Source organism: Octodon degus, unplaced genomic scaffold, assembly GCF_000260255.1.
Source record: "Octodon degus isolate 3935 unplaced genomic scaffold, OctDeg1.0 scaffold00095, whole genome shotgun sequence".
In the NCBI taxonomy this organism is placed as follows: domain Eukaryota; kingdom Metazoa; phylum Chordata; class Mammalia; order Rodentia; family Octodontidae; genus Octodon; species Octodon degus.
Genome location: NW_004524671.1, coordinates 2,941,313 through 2,949,382, shown reverse-complemented (window position 1 = coordinate 2,949,382; position 8,070 = coordinate 2,941,313).

The window sequence follows — 8,070 nt, the reverse complement described above, 5'->3', positions numbered from 1 at the left end:
AATTCCAAGGTATTTCATTTTCCACGGTGCTATTGTAAAAGGTATTGTTTCTCTAATTTCCCTCTCAGTGTGTTTGTTATCTGTGTAGAGGAATGCTATTGACTTTTGGGTACTGACTTTGTATCCTGCTATGCTACTGAATTTGTATATCAATTCTAGTACCTTCCTGGTGGAGTTTTTTGAGTCTTGCAAGTAAAGTATCATGTCATCTGAAAATAATGATAATTTAACTTCTTCTTTACCTATTCTTATTCCTTTTCTTTCTCTCTCTTCTCTAATGTCTCTAGCTAATGATTCCAGAACTATATTGAATAGGAGTGGTGATAGAGGACATCCTCGTCTTGTACCTGATTTGAGAGTAAAAGATTTCAGTTTTTCCCCATTTAGGATTATGTTAGCTGTTGGGTTTTCATAAATGGCTTTTACGAGATTCAAGTAGAGGCCATCTATTCCAATTTTTAAGTAAATTCTTTAACTGAAAGCACTAAATTATTTTGTGTGAAAACATTAGGTTAAATATTCAGGTGAAAAAATAAGAGAAAAGAAAACTATTTCATAAGGTAATAATACATAATGAAGAGAAGAAGTTAGTGGAATTTAAAATAAAGATTTTATCAAACTATTTTGAGAGAATTTAAAAGGCTAATAAAATGTAGTCAACACTGGTAGTGCAAGCAGATCTTGGACACTCAAAGTTCCAAATAGTGTCCATCACACAGCAAGTATTCACAGGAGGGAAGAAAACAGTAGCAACCTTGGTCTTTTTGCCAGTTCAGGATGGGCCAGATACTTTGGGACTCCCTGTGTAAAATATTAGGAAAGCAAGATCTGCAATATCTGTATAGCTATATGTGACTTTAAAAAAATAGAGTACTTTCAGGTTCACAGCAAACCTGGGCAGAGTCTGGGACCCATTGGCCAATCTTCCAAGCCAGGTGTTCCTGATAACACTTCTTAAAATAGGCCAGCTATATAGACACATCAGTATCACACCAATAGCCATAGTTTGCATCTTGGTTCTGTCAGTTCTATGGCATCATACAAATGTACAATGATATTCATGTATTATAAAGAATGAATCCACTGCCGTAAAGTCCTTTCTTCTCTACCTATTCATATTTTTCCACAGGTCCTGGCAACCAGTGGTCTTTTTACTGACTACAATGCTGCCTTTTACAGAATGTCACAGAGTTGGCATTCTGTAGCACATAGCCTTTTTAGTTTCTTTACTAGGCAACATGTATTTAAGCTTCCTTCATATCTTTCATCACTGATCAGCTCATTTCTTTTTAGCCCTGAAAAATAGCTCATTGTCTGGTTGTCCCACAGATATCCATTCACCCACTGAAAGAGATCTTAGTTGCTTCCAAGTGTGGCAATTATAAATAAAGCTACTATAAATACTTATATGCAGGTTTTTGAGTAGGCAGGAGTTTCAGCTCCTTTCATGAAATACAAGGAGTATGATTACCCAGTGGTATGGTACTAGTATCTTCCATTTTGTAAGAGATTGTCAAACTATCTGCCAGTTGCAGAGTATGAGCTCCTGTTTCTGGCTTTCCTTATCAGTATGGTGCTTTCCTGTTATGGGCTCTAGTCTTTGTAAGGTTTATGGTAGTATCCAGGGACTTAAACTATAGTTCTCTAATGGAACATGATGCTGATCAACTCTCCATATTACTTACCATCTATGTAATATCTACAGTGAGGTATCCAGATCTTTCACTTATTTAAAAATATATTCTTAATTTTTTAGAGTTAGTTTAGAATATGTTTATATACTTTGGATAATAGGCTTTTGTCAGATATATTTTTGAAAATATCAGGATTTTTTGAGATAATTTTTAAGTCCCTAAGAAGTTTATAATAACTGTACATCCTTTATTAGTAAACAAAATTGGGAATCATCTTAAGAACATTATTTTCAGTGAATTTACATTTTCCTAGAAAATTAAACTTGAAACTAGTATGAAAACCTTACTGAGTTGGATATATAACAAACATATATTATTAAATAACTGTTGTGTTTGAACAGATTCAAGTGAAATGTGTAGACATTAGTTTCTTTTTTATTAATGTGTGTTTATGCTACATAATTAATACCTTCTTCATGGGGAATTGGTATGTGCACATTGCATCTTTATCCTTTTCACTTCTTCCCTCTTTTCCTTCCCATAATACCTACTTTACATTATAAAATTTTTAGGAATAGTATTTTATTGACAAAGATGCTTTGCTGGTATAAAGATGTATTTTTTTAAGTTAGTAAATTCACAGGGATTCCAATTAAAGCCTAAATATAATGTATTTGTGCATATAGAATTGTCTGGTTGACGCATAGGTTGATCTAGAAGAGTAAAAGTACATCAGCTAAGTCCCAGAGGTACTGTGGACTGTGCACAGAGAGCAGATATGCTAATATACTAACAGATCAAGAGCCACAAGGGCATATGTGTGGAAGGTTTAGCATCAAAGATGCTAATACTCATTCCAGATTAGCATAATATTTTACTTATGTTATTACATTACTTTTTAAACTAAGATTTCCCCCACTCTTTCTCCTTGTCATTTATCCTTAACTCAGCTGCTTAAAAAATCCTGCAAAATGTAAAATTAGGTGAGTTCACTTTTATGTGCAAAATGCCAATGGTGTTCCATCTCACTCAAAAGCTACCCTCCACACAGGAAGTGTAGGCTAAATAGGAGTTGCGTGCTGTTTGTTTCTCTTCTTCTAACCTCCTCTTATCACTCATTGCTCCTCATCCATTTTGTTCAGCAAGCACATCCTCCTGCCTCAGTAAGTAGGAGCTGAACCGGGTGCAGAGGAGCCTGAGTAAGCTCTAGCAGGTAGAAGACTGCATGGCCTGCTGGCTCTAAGTTAGGGGCTTGGAGAGTCAGCTTGGCACAGGGGGAAATAACTCTCAATCTGCTGGATGTCTGCTCTGCCATGCTCTTGTCCCCTGAAATTGAAGAATGAATGCCTAAAGTGAAAGGTGGGAAAGGGAAATAGGCATAGTTCCTGAGAGACAAAAGGGGTCCTGGAAGTGGGTTGCCACCGAGGTAATTGTCAGGGGTAATTTACATAGCAACGTCACAATGTGGGTACCATGTGGATCAAGCTATAGGATTATAAACTATAGGATTATAAGCATAGCCACTTTGCTTATATTGATCCAATAGGGAAATGAGTCGCTTAACAGGGGTACATGAAAAGAACAAAGGCATTTTGGGCAAGGAATGGGTCTGATGCTTACTCAAATAGGCAAATAATGCCTATCTCAACTCCCTGAACCACATGGTGCTAGGTAGAGTATAATACCAAGCTACTGCTTAGCCCTTAGGAAGATGTGTGGGTCTTTCACTTGATCTTTATCTTGAGGCCTGGCCTTCTTTAGGCCTCAGCCACAATTCTGATGTCTTTAATTTTTCTGCCAATGTCCTTGAGAATGCAATCTCTCTCTGACTGTGTATTAATTTCTAATTCCGCTGCTTAAAATAAGCTGGCACTTTAAAATTATATCCCTGGGCTGGTGAGATAGCTCAGTGGACTAAAGCAACTACTTAGGCAAACTTAGGTAAGTGCTGCGCCAGCCCCGCACCCATGGTGGGCTGAGCTGGCCAGAGTCCTGGTGTGGCAGCGCACACCTGTAATCTCAGTGCTGGGAAGGCTGAAAACAGGAAGATCTCTATGAGTCCAAGCTGTGTAGTGAGACCGTGTAACAACCAACTACATTTAAAAAAGAAAAGAAAAGAAAATTGTATCCATGTATACAGGTGAAATTATGTCTTATGCTGTAGTCACTGCCTGGGTAGTTTCTTCTGGTAGCTGTTGAATGTTCTAATGGTTTGCAGCGTTGATATAGGAGAAGGCCACTGGTACCATGTCTCTTTTTATGCAGTGATTTCTGATTTGAAATTTTCATTGTTTCCCCAGACATTTGTGAAGTCTTGCAATCTTCCTCCCTCTCTTGAACTCTACATCAAAGGGAGAAGAAATTTGCTGCATCTAACTGTCTTCTGTCCTAGAAACACTCCAATATCCCCTTAGCAAAATTTTCTCTTTCTCTGAAAGCTTTTATTCCACAAGATTTGTTTACACATCCAAACCAATGCTGCACATCACCCAGGCTGGGGCCAGCTCTGTGTACACGGATTTTATGTCAAATAGGATGTTGTATGATGCATTCCAAGATAACCTTTGGTTTGTGTCTATATGCAAATAAGGAGCTGCTGAAAAATATTCTCACTGAGAGAAAAATATTATCTGTGGCAAACAATCTGATTTCAATAGCATAAATACCTCTTTTGATGAGGTATAAATATGTCATTCCAGACTGTTTCAATAATCTATGAAGATAGTCTTGCTATTTGGTGCAAAGAATACCAAGCAAGAAGAAAGTAGGAGCTGGAGAAGTCTTTCTTTTCCATCTAGCATTTTGTTTGTTATTTATTGTAATCATCAACAAAATGGTATCAAGAGAGTAACAGAAGCCTTTAAGAATGGTTATGTTGTTGTGTATGGTGGCACATGCCTGTAGTCCCTGCACTCAGGTAGCTGAGACAGGAGAATCCCTGTGAGTTCAAAACCTTCCTGGGTTACAAAGTGAGTTCAAAGCCAGTCTGAACTACTTAGAAGACCTTGTCTTAAAACAAACTCTTCTCAAGAAAGAAAGAAAGAATAGTCATATTCTGCTCATAGGAGGAATTGTACTCAGTATTTTGAAGATACTTTATTTCACCTGGACAAATCTTTAGAGCCACTTTTTATCAATCTAAAATATACAGTCCAACTAAGAGGAACCATAGACTACAAAGTGTAAAATGATTATTAACTTTGAAGTGTTGTGATCAAGGTTTATTTAGGAAACACTTAATGGTGGAAGTAAATACTTTAAGTCTCTTTCTGCATAAACTAACTTTCATTTTATCTCTGGCTAGTCAATAATCTGTGTAATTTCTTTACATTGCTCTTTCTAGGTAGTGATGTATTTAGTTACCATCATGGACAAACACAGTCTCAATAATGGTACAAACAAGTATAATGATTTAGATAATGGTCTGATGGCTTTGGCTCAACATATAGAAGAACTAGTTAGTAGGAAGTTGCTAGTCGAGTGATTTTATTTTATTTTTTCCATAATTTTATTGATAAACAAATAGCAATGAGGCAGTTTCAAATCAAATTGCTAGGACAGTTTCAATAATTAACACATTGCATACATTCTTCCTAGTGGTTAATTGCTTACAAAATGTGGACATGATATCCTATTTATAAACACCATTAGAACAAATCACTCTATTCATTAAGAGAATGTAACTATATATCTACCCTAACCACTTTGAATACACAGATACAAAATGGATATTCATCTGTATACCCTTTTATTGTTAAGTTCCGTTATTTGAATATTATAGGTGTGTAAACTCAGCAAAATATTCTAAAAGAGTTCAGTAGCTCATAATAGTATTGGGTCTTCCGCTTGACTGGCAATGTCAGAAATTGTTGACCTGAGTCCCCTACAGCTCAACATAACAACATGGCTTTATTTGTTATATTTCATTTTTATACTTTTCGGTGGGATGGTTAAGACAAAGGTAAAGCAGGACCTATGCAACAAGGGTTGTAGCTTTTGGGTCTAATAAGGTCAGTGAAATCCCCTCAGGATTTATCCTGAGATCCTGTACCTCAGATTGTAGGACATTTGTCAGTGTCAGCCATGTGGATGAGTCACAGCCATTGCTTGGCCAATGTGCTCTCTGTGAAAGCCTGAGAGAAAGTTTTCTCTCCATGTGACTCTCCTTAGGCACACTCTACATCATCAATCACTTTGCTCTTTGGCTCCATAATCTCCTTGACCAGAAAATTTGGGACACAACTGAGTCACATGACTTTACAGTACAAGTTCTCATATGTCCTGAGTCTTAATTGACCTTAGAAGGCTAGGGCGAAAATGTTGTCTTTCCTTGCAGCCCTCCTTTTTCTTTAATTTTGGTCTGTTATTGAGAGACAAATAGTAATGAGACAGTTTCATATCAAACTGGTAGGACAGTTTCAACAATTAACACATTGTATATAGTTATATATATGCATATATATTATAGTGTGCTAAAAAATTAAGCAACTTTTGATCATGCTAGCTCCATTCATGATGAGCACCCTAGATGAATTTGCATTCTTTTAGCATTTATAACTGAATCTTCACCATATTGCTTATGCATTTAGGTGTGTTCAGACATCCAAATAATTATTGTATTGCAGCCAACTGTGATGCTTAATATTGTGCCATACACAGATTTGTTGTAGGTGAAAGGCAAAAAGGCACACAGCATAGCTCGGGTATTATGAGGTTCTAACATCCAGTTTTGTGCAAACACACTATGAAGTTCACCCAAGGGCGAACTGGTGAACGGATTTCTTACTATGTTCCCCCATCTTTAAGATACACAGGGCTGTGTTTAAGGCAAAGGAACATCAAAAATTACAAGGGCCAAATTGCATAGGAAATATGTTAATGGTTAGTGGGATGAAGTTAGCATAGGAAGTAAAAGAATATACCTAGCATTCTCACGTTAAAAATAAAGCATATTTCACTTTGCAAGACATAAATTTGGTATGAAATAGAAGAAAGTAGAATGAAAATCATCATGGATAGGGCTCGCCGAATAGCTCAGTGGATTAAAGTGCCTGCTTAGGTAGATGCAGGGGCCAGGAGTTCAATCTCCTGGCTTGCATCGCTGGCCTCTCCCCCAGAGCATGCTGAGGTGGCAATTGAGACTGGGCTAGGCTGCTTGTGCCTGTAATTCCAGCACTTGGGAGGCTGTAAACAGGAGGAGCACTATGAGTGATCTTTGTAGTGATACCCTTCAGACCCTGTAGACTCTGTCCTAAAATACAATAATAACAACAACAACAAAATCATCGTGGATATAAAGTAAAGTTCAGCATATTCAATAGCAGAGTGGAGAAAGCAAAATAATGAATGACTAAGAGAAAATTTGGGCAAAGGCATTATCTGGACTTTATCACGAAAGGTCAAAAGGATACAAACTTTAAAAATAGTAGTAACTTGATGATATAATTTATAATATTGCTTTCATAAGAATTATAAAAGAGAACAGAATGACTAAAAAATAAAGTAAAAAGCTATAATGTAAAAAAATCTCAGAGTTGAATTCATACATAGAACCTCAGAGCAACAGGGTATCCTAAGTTGCTCTGAGACAAAAATAAGAGAAAACATTTCAATCTATGTACATTATCTGGCAAAATTTCACACATCTGAAGTAAAGAAACTAAATCAGTTTTTTTCCAGAGACAAACACATGACTACATAAATGAGCTGTCTACAGAAGCAGATATATATCATCACCATGAAGAAAATACTAGAATAACGAAATCTATTCACTGGCATTAGATAAAAAGAACAATACAAATGTGCAGTCTTACTAGACTGTTACAGTTGCTCAGTATGAACCTGCAGCTATTGCCCACAGAACTGCACGTGTGTGCAAGTCAAGAACAGTTACGTTATTGCAAAAGGTTCTATTGCACAAGCCCTCCTAAGGGACTGCATGTCCAAGGTGCTCAGGGAGTCACTTTTCATGCGGAGATGTTTTCACTGAGAAACTGTAATTCACAAGTGAGGAAAATGCATTACCACAATTGTGTATAATTCACAGGTAAAACGAAAATGTTCGCTAGAAAATATGCAATGGGAGTCGAATTGATGAGGTGACTTTAAGAGGAGTGTTCCTGGTACAAGAAAAGAAAAACCCTCCAAGTAAGTAAGTCAAACAGAATCAAATCTACATAATTATAGTAAAACATTCATTGAAAAAAGTGACCATATGGAGATTTCTCAAAAACAAAAAAAACCTGAAAATAGAAATTCCATTTGACTCAACTATCTCCTTTCTGGGTATCTTCCTAAAAGAGCTAAAATAATCACGTTACAGGGATACATATATATTCATATTTATAGCACCACAATTTGTAATAGGTTAATCTTGGAAACAGCATAAATGTTCATCAGTGGATGAATGGCAAAGAAAAATGTGGGATTTATACAC